Source organism: Enhydra lutris, unplaced genomic scaffold (genome assembly GCF_002288905.1).
Source record: "Enhydra lutris kenyoni isolate GAN:26980312 unplaced genomic scaffold, ASM228890v2 scaffoldscaffold83, whole genome shotgun sequence".
Taxonomy (NCBI): Eukaryota; Metazoa; Chordata; class Mammalia; order Carnivora; family Mustelidae; genus Enhydra; species Enhydra lutris.
This window is the reverse complement of record NW_019154167.1, coordinates 1,011,351-1,029,075: the sequence shown is the minus strand read 5'-3', so window position 1 is coordinate 1,029,075 and position 17,725 is coordinate 1,011,351. Positions and strand designations below refer to the sequence as shown.

General features: G+C 41.2%; 1 pseudogene; it reads left to right on the top strand.

Moving 5' to 3' along the window:
• Positions 1-2,864: 2,864 nt before the first annotated feature.
• LOC111161281 overlaps positions 2,865-17,725 on the top strand; it is a 33,589-nt pseudogene continuing 18,728 nt past the window's right edge.

Sequence of the window (17,725 nt, the reverse complement as noted above, 5' to 3'; positions counted from 1 at the left end):
TGAGTCACTGGAAGAGTTGACAGGTATTTATATGTCTTATTCTGAGTCACTGAATCACAGAATGGAATAATGTGTCTAATACCTGCCGTTGATTGAACACCTACACCATGTTAAGCATTGTGCTAGGTGCTTTTTTTTTTTTTTTTTTTTTGCACATGACACTGTCACAGCATTTGCTGCAAGGCAGATGTTTTGATCCCCAGTTTACAGACGTGGAAATTGAAACCAGTATGGTTAAGCACTTTGCCCAGGGTCACATTTCTAGTAAGTGGTGAAGCTGAGATTTGAACTGAGGTCTTTTGACTTCGAAATTCATGCTTGATTCATATGCCACACCGACAGAAAGAGGACCTCTCCATTGCTTTGAGTGTTCTGCAAGGGATTCTCCAAGGCTGACTTGAAATCCCCCATGCCTGGTGCTCCCTGCTCCCCAAGGCAGCCATTCCATCTTAGGCAGTTCTGACCATTTTGAAAGCTCTTATTTGCAGAAAGCCAAAATTATAAATGAGCTGAACAAGACACAGCCGAGAATAGAGCCTTTTGGCTCATTGCTAGAACTTCCCTTCTGGTCTGACACCAAACCATTCCATTTATTCAACTAGTTGCAGACTCTTCTCAACAAACAGCTGGAGTGTCCAGCCTATACGTTGCCATCTTGTCTACCAGAAAATTATAGGAAACTTTGTCCAATGTCTGGATGAAATGAAATCCACTCTAGCTATCACATTCTCCAATCTGCCAATCTAGTAACCAGATTTAAAAAAAAAAAAAAGGAAATGAAGTCTGGGAGGGATATTTGTTTTTTAGTGGGGCAATTTGTCAATGACTCAGAGTAATGAGTTTCTAGCAGCACATTTTCAGCCATCATCGACAGGCTGTCAGGAAGATGGTTTTTGGGCAGTGGGCTTCCTACTGCTCTTCAAATGACATCTAAATAGGCAGCACCCCCCCCCCCCCATTTTCATTGCTTTGAATTGCACAGCTCTGTTGTTTGCACCTGGTTTTATTTAGGCTTCTATTTCAGTTTTCTTTTTTATTTTTCTTTGACTGTGCTCTGTCCTTGCACATGTTTTCTGTGTCTGGTTCATTCCTGAAATTTCTACATCTTCCTTCCAAACACATATGTGTGTGCATGGGTGCTGGCGTGTGCGCGCGTGCACACACACACACACACTCACCCTCCTTGTCTGTTGAGAGTCAGTGCATTGCAGCCTCTCCTTCTGGAAGCCTTCTCTGATGCCCCCACGCTGGGTAACTGCCTCTCCTCCTCCTGTGTGATGTAGTGGAAAGTGACCACAGTGCCCATCACAGAGTAGATCCCCAGTAAATGTTCATTGCCTTCTTCCCTTTCCCCCTTGTATAGCTCTATACCAGTGTCGATCATGCCATTTTGTATTTTCTTGTTTACTTGTCTGGCTTCATCGCTCAATTCTGAACTCATGCACGCATTCATTTGACAGATATTTATTGCATGTCTCCTGTGTCTGTGCAGATCATTGTTCATGCCTAGTGCCGGGGATACAAATAATTTCTGAATGTCGTACTTTTGCCATGTCTTTTTCGTTCTTGGGTTCGTAGCACCTTGCATAGTGCCTGGCAAGAAAAGAGTGTTCATGAAGTGTTTAGGAGAAAGCATTTCCTCAGCAGGGTTCCTGCTGGGGTGCAGGTTAGTTGTTGAACATCAGTTCCTGGATCTTGCCCTAGATCTACTGAGTCAGAATCTTTGAAGGGCGGGCTGCAAAAATTTGCATTTCCATCCAGTTCTGCAGGTATTTCTTGCACACTAAAACTTGGGAACTGTTGCTAAATGGAGGTGTGTGTGTGTGGAACTAATGCCTGTTTTTGAAAAGTATAGCTAAAATTGATTGGATCATTTTTAATGTCTCTGATGGCAGCAGGAAAATTTAGTCAAGAGGGAAAGGGCATTAGTTAAAATTCTCTGGGGAGATTTTTTAAATAGATGGAATATTCGAGTAATCACATATAGGGCCTTCTAAGTCTAAGATGAAAAGTGGATTTATTGTTGGGGCGCCTGGGTGGCTCAGTGGGTTAAGCCGCTGCCTTCGGCTCAGGTCATGATCCCAGAGTCCTGGGATCGAGTCCCGCATCGGGCTCGCTGCTCAGCAGGGAGCCTGCTTCCCCTCCTCTCTCTCTGCCTGCCTCTCTGTCTACTTGTGATCTCTCTCTGTCAAATAAATAAATAAAATCTTAAAAAAAAAGTGGATTTATTGCTAGTAAAATCTTATCTTAATTTAGGTCAAATTTATGATGCCAGAATGTTTTAGTTTTTATAGAGCTACATGTACACTTACAGTGTATATATAGGGACATTTTGTCTAACCTAACAGTACAATATATTGATTTACATATTACAGACTTGAATCATGAATTTGTTATTTTAAGCCATGAGAGGTTAACTGTATTTGTGTTTTGACCCTGATTATAGATATCTGATTTATTAGATGCTTAATCCTCGATCAGGGATGATGATAGTACTCATTCTCCATGAAAATTTGATCCATTTTACTGTTTTATGCCATATTTTCCAAGAGCATTCTGTCATTAAATGTGCTCTTTGGTAATAGATTAGGTATGTAAGAGCTGAGTCAACCGAATACAGCGTAGTTTCCTTGCAAGAAGACTCGTGAAGCTGCATTTTATGACCATGTTCCTGGGGCCTGGAAGTTTCCATTTTGGGTTTGCCGTGACGCGATCCTCATAGTCAAGAGCTGAGGTGTCTATGCATCAGGGCACAAACTTCTTAAATATACACAACTTTGTGTTTCTGTTTCCTTCCCTGTAACTTTATTATTATTATTTTAAATTTAATTTAGGGTTTTGTTGGCGGTGTCACTGCTGCTAAGATGGATTGCCAGCAGTTGCCCTCACGGCATCCGCTGGGCACCGTGTCCAACGATCTGAGAATTCTGCAAGGCGATTCCTCCCTGGAGCTGAGCGAGTACAGGGACCAGCAGCTCGGTGGTGATAATGATGAACAGGAGAAACTACTGAAGGAGAGCTCCACTCTCTATGTGGAGAATCTTTCCTTTCAAACCACCGAAGAGCAAATATATGAGCTCTTTAGTAGATGTGGTGATGTCAAGCATGTATTTATGGGCCTGGATAAAATTAAGAAAAAGGCATGTGGCTTCTGTTTTGTAGAATACTATAACAGACTTGATGCTGAAAATGCCATGTGGTTCCTAAATGGGACCTGCCTAGATGATCATATTATCCACACAGATTGGGATCTGGGCTTTAGAGAGGGCGGGCAATATGGCCGCTGCCGACCTGGGGGCCAGGTAAGAGATGACTTGCATGAAGATTTTGATGTTGGTAGGGGTCGCTCTGGAAAACAGGCTCAGGGCTGTGATCGAAGAGGAATCCATTAGTGAAAAACCTGCAGCTCTGGCCCCTGGAAAAGTCTATTAAGGAACAACACCAGGCCAGCAAATAATCCATTTTGTAACAAGTTGAAATTACTTTATGTGCTGAGCAGAGACCCTTTGGTTGTATTTTTCCTCTCTGAAATGTTATTAAATGGCACAAACAAAAACATCCTTTTGCTCTTGTCTTAATTTTGAAGCGGGTTGTCGGATTTCCAGTTTGACTGCCTGGTGGTCAAAAGTGACGTTAGGAATAAATTAGGTATAAATTAGGTATCCAAGTCAACCAAAGCACAGCTACCATTTCAGGAAGATTTTATGGTCATGTTTCCAGGGCCTGAAATGATTTTTTAAAGAGCTTGTGTAAAATAAAGTCAAATCAATGGAAATTTAGAAGAATTATCAAAGGAATAAAGGCACATTATTTTAGCATAAAAAACATTAAAAAATCTGGGAGAGTTTATAATGAAACAAAAATTCTCTTGCCACACCAATTCTTACCCCAGGCCTACTCCCTTGGCAATAACTTTTAATTTTTTAAAGACTTTATTTTTATTTTTATGTTTTTAAGATTTCATTCACCTGACACAGAGAGAGTACACAAGCAGGGGAAGTCGCAGAGGGAGAAGGAGAAACAGGCTCCCCACTGAGCAGGGAGACCCAAATGGGGCTCCATCCCAGAACCCTGGGATCATGACCTGAGCCAAAGGCAGATGCTTAACCCACTGAGCCACCCAGGAGCCCCTTAAAATTTTATTTTTAAGTCATCTCTACATGCAATGTGGGACTTGAACTCACAACCACGAGATCAAGAGTCTCATGCTCTTCTGACTGAACCAGCCAGGAGCTCCTTAATTTTTTGGCAAGTTTTTTTTTGGGGGGGGGGGGGCGCGGTTTCTTTACTGGTAGTTTCCTTCATATTTCTAAATAACATGACTGCATATACTGTTTATTTTCATTTTAAACATCATCAAACTGACTTCCTGCTTTTGGATTTAGTTCACTTAACACCCACATTTTCACTTCTCTCCATCCTCTCAATATAGTTAACAGCACTTTATTTACTTTTTCTATTGTTACCTAAGTTAGTAACAAACAATCCAGAAAACTTTTAGTTGCTTACAATCACTATAGTCTGATCCTCACACTGCATTTCCATTGCCAATTGCCTGGGGTGGGGTTCTGCTCCACACCTCAGTGATCATCCTCTTTCTAGGGCCCAGAAGGTGTATAGTCCCTGTCATTAGTGTAAATCAGTTATGGCAATTACCTCTGTCTTGCTGGCGATTGGTTTAGGAATCCAAACTTAAGCTGATCGGAGACTGACAAACCCTGTGATGATAGTTATTAATAAGTTCAGGGGCGGACGATGACCAATGGGGACCCCAGCAAGACTGAAATGAAGGATTTTTAGTTTATGTCTTTTCCTAGTGGTTGTGAATAAGGATGTATATAATGATGGCTACAAGAAGCCTTCCTTACCATCACAGGTGAAACCAGCCCTAGGATGAATCGGACACTTTAAATGCTGAAAGGAGGGGGCAAAGAAACTACGGCCTTCTCGAAATTACACAGCTGCTGAAATCCACTAACCTTGCCACACACTGTTTCAGTGTCCTATTGTGTGAGATAAGACATTATTTTATTGTGTAAGCCAGCTTGTTAACATGTACCCGAAAGCACTCTGACACCAAATAATTTCTCTTTCTTTTTTTTTAGAGTGAGGGAGAGTGAGAGCGCACACACAAGTGCACCTGTGCAGTGGAGGCTGGGTTGGGGGCGGTGGCTGAGGGAGTCAGAGAGAGAGTGTATGTTAAGCAGGTTCCACTCTGGGCACTGAGAGCGGATGCGTGACTCAGTCTCACGACCCCAAGATCGTGACCTAGGCGGAAATCAAGAGTCTGACACTTAACCAACAGAGCCATCCAGGCGTCCCACCAAATACTTTTTCTTAATTATATTCTTGTGTAAATGATTTAAGTTGCTCCCTTGTGAGCCCAAACATATATCTCCAGGGTTCGTGACCTTACATCTGGGAAGTTAGATAAAAATCAGCTTCTTACTCCTGACTCCTTCATTCTCTGACCTGAGGTCATCTTCTCTGGTCGGTAACATTCTTTCCTGAATAAGAGAGGAAAGGGGATGCCGATTTTTATAGAATGACTGTTATGTGCTGGGCTCTTTGCTAGAAGCCTTAAAGCACAATCTCATTTACTTTGAACAGCTCTGTACCTGTGACATAGGTGAGGATACTGATGATCAGGGAAGTAAGGTCACCAAATGGTAGGTGGCAGAGCTGGGGTTCAAAGGAAGGGAATCTGTGTCAAATCTGGTGCCCTTAATCAGTGTACTCTTTTGTCTCTTTCCCTTACCTTCAGTCAGGTCACTAGGTCCAAACCTATCTTTGAGGTTCCTTTTTCTCTGGAAATTATCCCACCGGCTACATTGCACCTGAGCTCCACCCGCCCCCCACCCCAAGCAAGCTTCTGCAGTGCATTGTTCTTTCTGCCCTGACATCAATATCACTCAGGCTCAACACTAATACCACCCAGCCATACGTATCTTTACTCCCTGGGAGAAAAGAGAACATCTGACATGCATTTCTGGCCAATTTAGATTACTCTGCATACAGTAATGGAGTTTACTAACTTTTTAGGATCTCCCCCCTTGCAACTTCCCTAAAAGAGAAGAAGGTATGTTTAAAGTCATGGGATTAAAAATTGGATTTTAATTACGAAATGTTTCTGGAGGAGTATTTTGGCATATATCTCAACCACTCCTCCTAGTGGCTTCCCACTTGGACTGCTCCCAAGGATTTCTTTTCCTAGGCTCAGAAAAAGCATTTAATAATGTCTTGTGAAGATGCTTTTGGTTAAGTAAAGAAACTCTCATACTGTATGGTTAGAAGTATCCTCCAGTAGATCCTACAATATATCATGTTCTTCAAAATCACGCTGAATATATCAATAGAACAAAGGATGGAAATCACATGATCATCTCAGTAGGCATAGAAAAAGCATTTGAAAAAATTCAATACCCTTTTCATGATAAAAATGCTCAACAAACTAGGAATAGAACAGAGCTTCCTCACTCTGATAAAGGACATCTATGAAAACTCCACAGCTGACATCGTACTCAGTGTTGAAAGACTGAAAGCTTTACCCCTAAGATCAGGAACAAGACACTTTCATTCCATATTGTAATGGAGGTTTTAAGCTAGGGCAATTAGGCAAGAAAATAAAATAAAGGGCATCTAGATTGGAAAGGAATACGTAAAAATATTTTTATATTTATAGGTGATATGATCTTGTATAAAGAGAATCAGAAGGAGTCCATGATAAAGGACTATTAGGGCTAATAGTTCAGTAAAGTTTCAGGATACAAAAATCAATATAGAAAAATCAATTGCACTTCTATGAACCATCAGTTAAAAAATTCAAAATGAGGGATACCTGTGTGGTTCAGTTGGTTAAGTGTCTGGCTTCAGCTCAGGTCATGATCCCAGTGTGGGATTTGAGTCCCATGTCAGGCTCCTTGCTCATCGGGGAGCCTACTTCTCCCTCTGCCTGCTGCTCCCCACTGCTTACACGTTCTCTCTCTCTCAGACAAGTAAAGAAAATATTAAAATAAATAAAAAATAAATAAAAACCCAAAATGAAATTAACAAGACAATTTCATTTACAAGAGCATCAAAAAGAAGACAATATTTAGGGGAAAATATGACAAAAAGTGCTAAAATTATACTCTGAAAACTACAAAAAATTGTTGAAAGAAATTAAATAAATGGAAAGATATGAAAGGAAATAAATGGGAAGATATCCAGTGGTTCATGGATTGGAAGACTTATTAATATTGGTAAGAGGGAAATAACTCCCAAATTGATCTATAGATTCAATGCAATTCCTTTCAAAATTGAAGCCTTTTTTTTTTTATAGAAGTCAAGGAACTGACCCCCAGATTCATATGGAAATGTAATAAAATAGCCAAACCAATTTTAAAACAGAGGAAAAAAGTTGGAAAACTCACATTTCCTGATTTCAAAAGTTACTACAAAGTATATTTGTACACACATAATAAATAAGACAGTGTTGGGCACTTGGGTGGCTCAGTTTGTTGGGCATGTGCCTTTGGCTCAGATCATGATCCCAGGGTCCTGGGATGGAGTCCCATATTGGGCTCCCTGCTCCTTGAGGGGCCTGCTTCTCTCTCTCTCTCTCTCTCTCTGTCTGTCTCTCATGACTAAATAAATAAAAATCTTTTAAAAAAAGACAGTGCTGTACTTGTTGTACTGGCATAAGGATAGACATACATCAGTGGAATAGAACTGAGAGTACAGAAGTAAATGCTTACATTTACAGTCAAATGATTTTTGACAAGGGTACCAAGACAATTCAATGAAGAAAGAATAACCTTTTATTTTTTTCAGTTTTTATTAAAATTCCAGTTAGTTAACATACACCATAATATTAATTTCAGGTGCACAATATAGTGATTTGGCCCTTCATAGAGCAACTGGTGCTCATCAAAAGTACTCTCCTTAATGCCCATCACTTATTTAATCCATCCCCCCTCACCTCCCCTCTGGTAACAATCAGTTTTTGCACTACTAGGTATTTACTCAAAAAATACAGAAATACTAATTCAAAACGATACGTGCACCCCAGTGTTTATAACATTATCTACAGGAGCTAAATTATGGAAATAGCCCACATGTTCATTCACTGATGAATGGATAAAGAAGATGTGATATATAGATATCTAGATATCTAGATATCTATATAGGAATATTACTCAGCCATCAAAAAGAATGAAATCTTGTCACTTGCAATGACATGGATGAAACTAGAGAGTATTATGCTAAGCAAAATAGGCCAGTCAGAGAAAGACAAACACCATATGATTTCACTCATATGTGGAACTTAAGAAACAAAACAAATGAGCAAAGGGAAAAAAGAGAGAGAGAGAGGGAAACAAGAAACAGACTCTTAACTATAGAGAATAAACTGATGGTTCTCAGGGTGGAGGTGAGGAGGGAGAAGACATCCAGATGGCCAACAGACACATGAAAAGATGTTCAACATCACTGATCATCAGGAAAATACAAATCAAAACCATGATGAGATACCACATCACACCCATCAAAATGGCTAAAATCAACATAAGAAACAACAAGTGTTGGCAAGGATGTGGAGAATGGGGAACCTTCCTGCACTGCTGTTAGGAATGCAAACTGGTACAGCCACTCTGAAAAACAGTATGGAGTTTCCTTAAAAAGTTAAAAATAGAAATACTCTATGATCCAGCAATTGCACTACGGGGTATTTACACAAAGATTAGCTTTTTAAACAAATGATGCTGGGATGCCTGGATATCCACATGAAAAAGAATGAAGGTGAACCCTTACCACACACCATATACAAAAATCAACTTAAAATAGATCGAAGACTTAAAGAGCTAAAACAATAAAAATCTTAGAAGAAAACATAGATATAAATCTTCAAGACCTTGGGTTAGACAGTGGTTTCTTAGACATGACACCAAAAAGCATGAATAGCCAAAGGAAAAGTAGATAACTTGGATATCATCAAAATTAAGGACTTTTGTACTTCAGAGGACACCAACAAGAAAGTAGAAAGACAATACAAATAATGGGGGAAACATTTTGCAAATTATATGTCTGATAAGGGACTTGTACCTAGAAATTATAAAGACGTCTTAATGATTGGGGCATCTGGGTGGCTCAGATGGTTAAGCAGCTGCCTTCAGCTCAGGTCATTATCTCCAGGTCCTGGGATGGAGCCCCACGTTAGGCTCCCAGCTCAGCGGGGATTCTGCTTCTCCCTCTCCCTCTGCCTCTCCCCCTGCTTGTGTACTCTCATTGTCTAATGAGTAAATAAAATATTTAATTAAAAAAAGGTCTGGGGTGCCTGGGTGGCTCAGTGGGTTAAAGTCTCTGCCTTCAGCTCAGGTCATGATCCCAGGGTCCTGGGATCAAGCCCCGCATTGGGCTCTCTGCTCGGCGGGGAGCCTGCTTCCTCCTCTCTCTCTCTGCTTACTTGTTATCTTTGTCTGTCAAATAAATAAATAAAATCTTTAAAAAAAAAGTCTTATGGTGAACAATAATAGACAAATGACCCAACTTGTGCAAAAGATCTAAATAAATGTTTCTCTAGAGAAGAAATATACATAGCCAATAAGCACACGAAAAGATGCTTAGCATCAGTAGCCATCAGGGAGCAAAACAAAACCACAATGTGATGCTACTTCCCAAACACTAGGGCAGCTATAACCAAAAAGTCAGACAATAACAAGCATTGGTAAGAACACAGAAACAGGGGCGCCTGGGTGGCTCAGTGGGTTAAAACCTCTGCCTTCGGCTCAGGTCATGATCCCAGGGTTCTGGGATAGAGCCCCACATTGGGCTCTCTGCTCAGCGGGGTGCCTGCTTCCTCCTCTCTCTCTGCCTGCCTCTCTGCCTACTTGTGATCTCTGTCAAATAAATAAGTAAAAATCTTTAAAAAAAAGAACACAAAAACATTGAAAACTTCATACGTTGCTGATAGGAATGTAAAGTGGTATGGCTGCTTTGGAAAGAGTTCCTTGAGATGTTAAACATAGAGTTGGCATATGACCCAGCAATTCTCCCCCTAAGTATATGCCCGAAAGAAATGAAAACATATGTTCACACAGAAACTTGTACACGAGTGTTCATAACACCATACATTATAATTGCTGAAATGTGGAACCCAACCCAAAGTCCATCTGCTGATGAATGTATAAAAAAAGTGGTATATCCATACAATGGAATATCATTTGGCCATTAAAAAGAATGAGGACCTTACACATGCTCCAATCCAAATGAGCTTTGAAAACGGTATGCTAAGTGAAAGAAACCAGTCAAAAAGGACCACAGATTGTATTATTTCATTGATGTAAAATGTCTGCAGTAGGTGAATCCATAAAGACAGAAAGTCGGTTAATACCAGGTTCTGGGGAGAGGTGGGGAAAGTGATTGCTAATGGGTATGAGGTTTCATTCTGGGGTGGCAAAAATGTTTTAAAATTGATTGTAGTCATGGTTGCACAACTCTGTGAATATACGAAAAGCTTTATTTTTTTAAAAGATTTTATTTATTTATTTGACAGACGGAGATCACAAGTAGGCAGAGAGGCAGGCAGAGAGAGAGAGGAGGGAACAGGCTCCCCGCTGAGCAGAGACCCCCCCCCCCCGATGTGGGGCTTGATCCAAGAACCCTGGGATCATGACTTGAGCCGAAGGCAGAGGTTTCAACCCACAGAGCAGGGAGCCCAACGCGGGGCTCTATCCCAGGACCCTGGGATCATGACCTGAGCCGAAGGCAGAGGCTTTAACGCACTGAGCCACCCAGGCGCCCCTATATGAAAAGCTTTAAATGAACCAATTGTATGGTATGTGACATATCTCAATAAGGCTGTTAAAAATCATGCTGAACAAAAAACTTATTGCAGGCCAGCAGAGAAAGGAAGAGGCAGGCTATTCTTTCTGTGTCTCTTCTGGTAAGATCGAACGCTTTCCTTGATTAAAACTTCTTACAGAACACTTGTCTTCCCTACAACGCTACTTTTGCCAACTCATTTTCATTCAAATCACGTTCCTTGATGGGTTTTCCCATGGCACTAGTGCCACCAACACTTCCCTTTGTGGGGAGACGGAATGCATAGTCAGTCTGCTATTTGGATTCTTTGCTGTATTCTGTCCTAGAGGAACTATCTGCTTGAGTAAGGATAAGGCACCAGACCAATTTCTGATCTAAATCCAGGAAAAACTGGAACAGATATGTAATGCTACATTAATTTTTTTAAAGGTAGGTTTATTTATTTATTTATTTATTTATTTAGTAAGTTATTCATTTAGTTATTTCAGAGAGAGAGAGATTGGGAAAGAGTGTGGGAGAGCAAGCAAGCGTTTGCGGGGTGGGGGTGCGTGGAGCAGATGCAGAAGGAGAGAGAAACTCAAGCAGACTCTGCACCAAATGCAGAGCTGACATGGGACTCAATGTGGGGCTCGATCTCGCGACACTGAGATCAGGACCTGAGCTGAAACCAAGAGTCGGGCACTTAACTGACTCAGCCACGCAGGTGCCCCCAGCGTATTCTTTTTATAATGTGACTTTGCTACTCCTCCAATCAAGAAGTGGAGTCTTCCCCCTTTCTTTTCAAATCTGGGCTGTGAGTTGCTGTGACTAATAGAATGGAATAGGAATGATTTATAAAACTGTCAATGCTGGGCCTTAAGAGATCCTGCAGCTTTTGTTTTCCCAGTTAACTTCTTAGAACATGGTTGCTATTTAGAGAAGTCCAGACTCTCTGGCTGGAAAAAGAGAGCATGAGGGAAAGAATTAAGTTGTCCCAGTTGGCAGCCAGCAGCGAGGCTCCAGTCATGTGAGTCATGTGAGTGGGGCCATCTTGGATCCTTCAGACCCAGTCAAGCTGTCCAATCTGACACCACGTGGAACAAAAATGAGACTTCCCTACTGAATTCTGCCAGAAGAGGAATTAGGCAAAAAAAGTAAAATCTATAGAATAATTAGAAATTACAGTAGATTCTACAAGGGAAACAAACAAAAGGCTAAGAAGAATAACACAGGGAGCCTAGTTTAGATGCACTGGCCAGGGAAGTCGTCTCTAAGAAGTTGACATTTGAGTTCAGACTTAAAAGACACAGAGGAAGAGTGGTAAGAGTGTACTAGGCAGAAGGAAAAGCGAGTGTAAAGACTTTGACTCAGGAGAGAGCTTAGTGTGTTTCAAACACTTAGAGAAATCCAGGGAAGCTGAAACAAGGAAGATGAAGCTAGAGAAGTGGACAGAGACTAGATTCCACAAGGCCTAGCTGGGCGTAAAGAAATTGTATTTTTTTCCTAGGTGCACTGAAGGGTTTTAAACAATGGAGTGACATGATCTTTCATTTTGAAAGGGTCATTTTTGCTGCTGTGGGAGAAAGGATTGGTGGGGGGGAATGCAAGTGGAGAAATCAGGTCACATTGCAATCTAGGCTAAAGTTAAAAGTAGCCATGTCATAGAGATGAAGATGGAGAAGTGTGCCTAGCTTTAACGTATGTTTTGAAGGTACAGCCTGCTTGATGAGTGCGATGTGAAGAACAGGATAAGGGAAAAGGAAAAATCAAAGATGACATAGATTTCTGGCTTAGGCAATAAGATTGATGGTGGTGTTCTCTGCTGAAAGTAAGGAAATGATTCGGGGAATCCAGACTTCAGTTTTGGATATGTGAATCATGATATATGTGGGTGATCTCTCTATATAGGTATCGAGTGGACAACTGGAACTCTGAAGAGAGCTCTGGGAGATTTATTGGGGGGGGCAGCAGGAAAAATGGCACTTAAATTTATGGGAATGGCTGAGATTAGCCAATGAAAGAATATAGAAATGAAATGGGAAGAGGGTATAGGACAGATCACTAAAGAATACCAATACTTAAAATTAGCTAAGGGAAGGGCAGATAGCAAAAGGGAAGGAGTAGTGACTAAGAAGTTAGGAGGAAAACCAATCAGAGCATGCTTGAGCTCTGATGGAAATGATCCAAAGGAGAGGGAAGGATTGATGTTGCAGAAGAGAAAGGAGACAACTGGAGAAGATTCCTTGAGGTAAAGAAAAGGAATAGGGTTCAGAGCACAATGGAGGGACTGAGTGCCCTCTTGAGGTTTAATTTCATGAACTTAAAGTGAAACCAATCAACTTAGTTATTTGATACCCCCTACACTATGCAGCTGCCTACTTGGGTGAAGGCTCCAAGAAGGCAGATGGCAGAGTTCATTTGGGATTGGAGTTTTGCCAGTAGAGTCGACAGAGGGAGAGAGGACCAAGGGAACTGACTGTATTAGCAAGTATGAAACATCGATTCGGGATTGGCTAAGGAATGGAATAAAGTCAGAATGGAGGCTGTTGGATATTGAGAAGAGTGATGGCCAACAGATTGGAAGGCTTGGAGAGGCTGTGTGTGTGTGTTGTGTGTGTGTGTGTGTGTGTGTGTGTGTGTGTTGGCAGTAAGGGTGGGCGGCAGAGGAGTGGGATGTTTCAGATAAAAATGGGAGAGGTGATAGAATTTTAGAGATGGTAATGTCCAGGTGTAGCCATGGGAGTAGGTGGCTGAGTTGGAGTGATGAAAAAGACCATGGGAGATGGATAGGTCAAGGCACTGAGAATCTGGTGGTTCATCCATGTGAAAGCTGAAGCCCTAACTTTGTGGAGTAGGAGGCAACATCGTCTATACAGTGGGAGTCAATCAGTGTGTTTACTCTTTTGCAAAGAAGCCAGTTTTTTTAAAAAGATTTTATTTATTTATTTGACAGACAGAGATCACAAGTAGGCAGAGAGGCAGGCAGAGAGAGAGAGAGGGGAGAAGCAGGCTTCCCGCTGAGCAGAGAGCCCGATGAGGGGCTCGATCCCAGGACCCCGAGACCATGACCCGAGCTGAAGGCAGAGGCTTTAACCCACTGAGCCACCCAGGCGCCCCACAAAGAAGCCAGTTTTTGTGGTTGGGTTCTAACCTCAGCTGGGCCCGCAGAGATACTGGAGAATTCGCCAATTCCCTAATTAGCTCCCTCTGTCATTCCTCAGAACAGCTCTTTTGACCATATACTACTTTCCGAATTATGTACCTCTCTCCTCACACTTTGTACATGTGTTTGCTTCCTACTCTTGTAGACAATAGGCCATCAGGAGGGATTTCTCTCATGCTAACTCCTTCTATACAAACTTACTTACATACACACAGTTTCATGGTTTCCTCCTTAAGTGGGACTATCCGTTCTTCTAAGGCTAATGCCCCATCAGTGTGGAGCTCCGCCAATGTGCCCCATAGTGGCAACACCCCCGCTCTTCTGTATCTTTATTTCTACTCGACGTTTCCCCTGAGGCTCTAAACTGGCACACATCTGTCCCAGCTGTACCAGAGCAGCGGCTGCCACCATGTCCACCATGTCCTTCCCTTGGGCTTGCCTTCACAAGCAGACATGTTGAAAGTAAAGTGAAACTAGCGGAGAAGACATGGTTGCCTCCACTTCTTCATCTCAGAATCACTTCTTTGTCTTTTAATTTTTCATTTTAACGGAATTTCAGACTTACAGAAAACTTGCAATAAGATTTAAAGAAAAGCCCGTTTTGCCTTTTACTCAGATTCCCCAAATGTTAACATTTTACCACATTTGCTTCATCCTTTTCTCCCCCCCCCCCATCCTCCTATCTTCTCCCCCTTCCTCCCCCACCTCTCACCCTCCCCACGCACACACCCTCTTTTTTTCTGAACTACTTGAGCGTAAGTTGCAGACATGATGCCATTTACCCTTTGATACTTCAGAGTATATTTCCCAATAATAAGGACACTGTCTTACATAACCCAGTCACACAATGATCAAAACCAGGAAATTAACATTGATACAATATTTACTAATGTACAGATTTGATTCCTAATTCAGATTTCACTGAATGTGTTGACCCAATCCTGTCCTCTGTAGCAGAACATCTCGATTCACAAGTAGCTCTCAGCTTTCATGCCTCTTTTCATCTGAAATAGTTCTAGAATCCTGTGTTTCATGGTATTGTCAGTTTTGAAGAGTATGGACCAGCTATTTTGCAGAGTGGGAATATATCTGTGTTTTCTTCGTGGGAGGATTCAGATTATGTGCTTGTGGAAGGAACATCACAAAAGTGTCCTGTCCTCAGTAGGCACATGATGTGGATTTGTCCCATTACTGGCCACATTAACTTTGATCTCTTGGTTAAAACTCCACGTGCTAGGTTTCTCCACTATAAAGTTATTATTTTTTCCTCTTGTACTAATAGATATCTATCAGGGAGACACTTCAAGACTATAGAAATATCTTTCTGCTCAAACTTTCTTCCACTAGTTTTGGAATCCACTGATGATTCTTGCCAAGTGGTGGCCAAATGCTTCCCCCTGGTCAATGTTACCAGTTCTCCTGCACTTTTTTATTGCTGTGAAGATGAGCTTTCCCTTCTTTTCCACGTGTTCATTTCTATCTGTGTGAACTTACAGATTCCTATATTTTTCAAAGGGTTATCTTTTATGACGATACTTTATTTTAATGCTCACACTTTCCAGATTTGACCAGCAGAAGTCTCTTCATGCTAGCTCTAGTATGAACTTGACCTGCTCCTCACATTTTTGAAGTAGTTTGTTACTTTCTTGCAGAAACAAGATATTCCAGGCTCATCCCATACTTTCCTTGCCCTAGGCCTGAAATCAGTCATTTCTCCAAGGAGTCCTGTTCCTTTTGGTGAAGAATGTCATTGAGGAACCGAGGTGTGAGTGCGGATTGTGTTTCTTGCCTGTAGAGCTTCACAGTGGACAGAACTATGAAATAGATGTGTTTATACACACCTATACTCATATGCATATATGCGTATACCTGCAGAAATGAACACCTGAGAGAGACACATGTCTCTTTCAGCATCTATCTCTGTATTAAAAACAATGAAATCACACTGATTGTCCAATTCCAATTCAACACTACAGAGTCATTCTGTCCTCCTTTTTCATATTTTAATTTTCTTCACCAACAGTAAGCTATCTGACTCCCATTATCCACAATATATTATAATCACTTCTTTACCTACTATACTTGGACTTTGGTTCTACCAACTCACCAGAATGATTCTTGCCAAGGGCACAAATTTTTGCAATTGCTGAATTCAAAGGTCACTCTGGTCCTAATATTCCTTGACCTCTCCTCTGTGTCTGACTGTTGAAACTGCTCCTTCTTCTTTTTTTTTTTTCTGTGTTGTGTTCTTTTATTTCTTTTATTTTTTGATAGAATATATATCTAGAACATATAAGTATACATTTATATCCCTTCTTCCCACAGAGCCAATGTGCACAGAATTGGGGAAAGGCTATGAACTTGATAAAGCCACCACTTGAATTTGTGAGTAATTCAGATAATCCTGATTCCCTCAAATTTTGGAGTGTGGAAAACCCAAGGATAGTAGTTGTATTTATAGTATTGGGGGAAAGGTTCTAGGACTACAAGATGCACAGTCCATGTTATGGGAAACTCCGCTCATGGGCATCCCATTACTTTTCGGTCTCAAGGCTTCAGGGTTATATCAGGACTAGGCCAGAACTTGGGAGACTCTGTGGTTTGAAGTGTTGCTAAGTCTCCTCTCAGTTTTAAGCTAGAAGCTTCCTGGACCTAGAAGCTTCCTGGAGGAGGGCTGGTTGGCATGGGGCCTGTTTGCTTGAGAGTTGTCATCCTATGTGGGCCCGAGTGCCTGCTGAGCTGGCGAGTGTGTTGAATCATCAAAACCAAAGCCCATAATGATAAGTGATGATGAGCATCTTTTCATGTGTCTGTTGGCCATCTGTTTGTCTTCTTTGGAGAAATGTCTATTCACATCTTCTGCCCATTTTTAATTGGATTATTTGTTTTTTGAGTGTTGAGTAAAAAGTTAAAAATAGAACTATCTCATGTTCCAGCAATTTGGGTATTTTCACCAAGAATACAAGAACACTAATTCAAAGGGATACACATAACCCTATGTTTATAACAGCAGTATTTATTATAGACAAGATATGGAAGGAGCCCAAGTGTCCATCGACTGATGAATAAAGAAGAGATGGCATGCATATATATGTATGTATATGTATGTATATTCCATTATATATATAAATATAAATTTATTCAACCATAGAAAGGAATGAAATCTTGCCATTTTACAATGACATGGATGGAGTTAGAGAGTATAATGCTAAGTGAAATAAGTCAGTCAGAGAAAGACATGATTTCACTCATATGTGGAATTTAAGAAACAAAATAAATAAGCCAAAGGAAAAAATAAGTGAGACCAAGAGACAAAGCAAGAAACAGACTCTTAACTATAGGGAACAAACTGACAGTTACCAGAGGAAAGATGGGTGGGGGATGGGTGAACTAAGTGATGGGGATTAAGGAGTGCACTCGTGATGAGCCCAGGGTGATGTATGGAAGTGTTGAATCTCTACACTGTACACCTGAAACTAATACATCACTGTATGTTAAAACCAAAAACCAAAAACCAAAAACCAAAAACAAAAACCAAAGCCCTTAAGTCACTGCATTCCCACAGGGCCATAAGATCTCACAAGACTCCTCAGTATTTTCACTCTGGCCCTGATCTTCCTTGGTCTCTCCTCTGTGTCTGACTCCATTGAAAGTCCTCCTTCTTGAATCTCTCCACTTCCTTAGTGCAGTAGGTAAAATAATGGCCCACCAAGGATGTCCAAGTTCCAGTTCCTAGAATTTATGAATATGTTGCCGAATATGGGGAAAAGGGCTTTGTAGGTG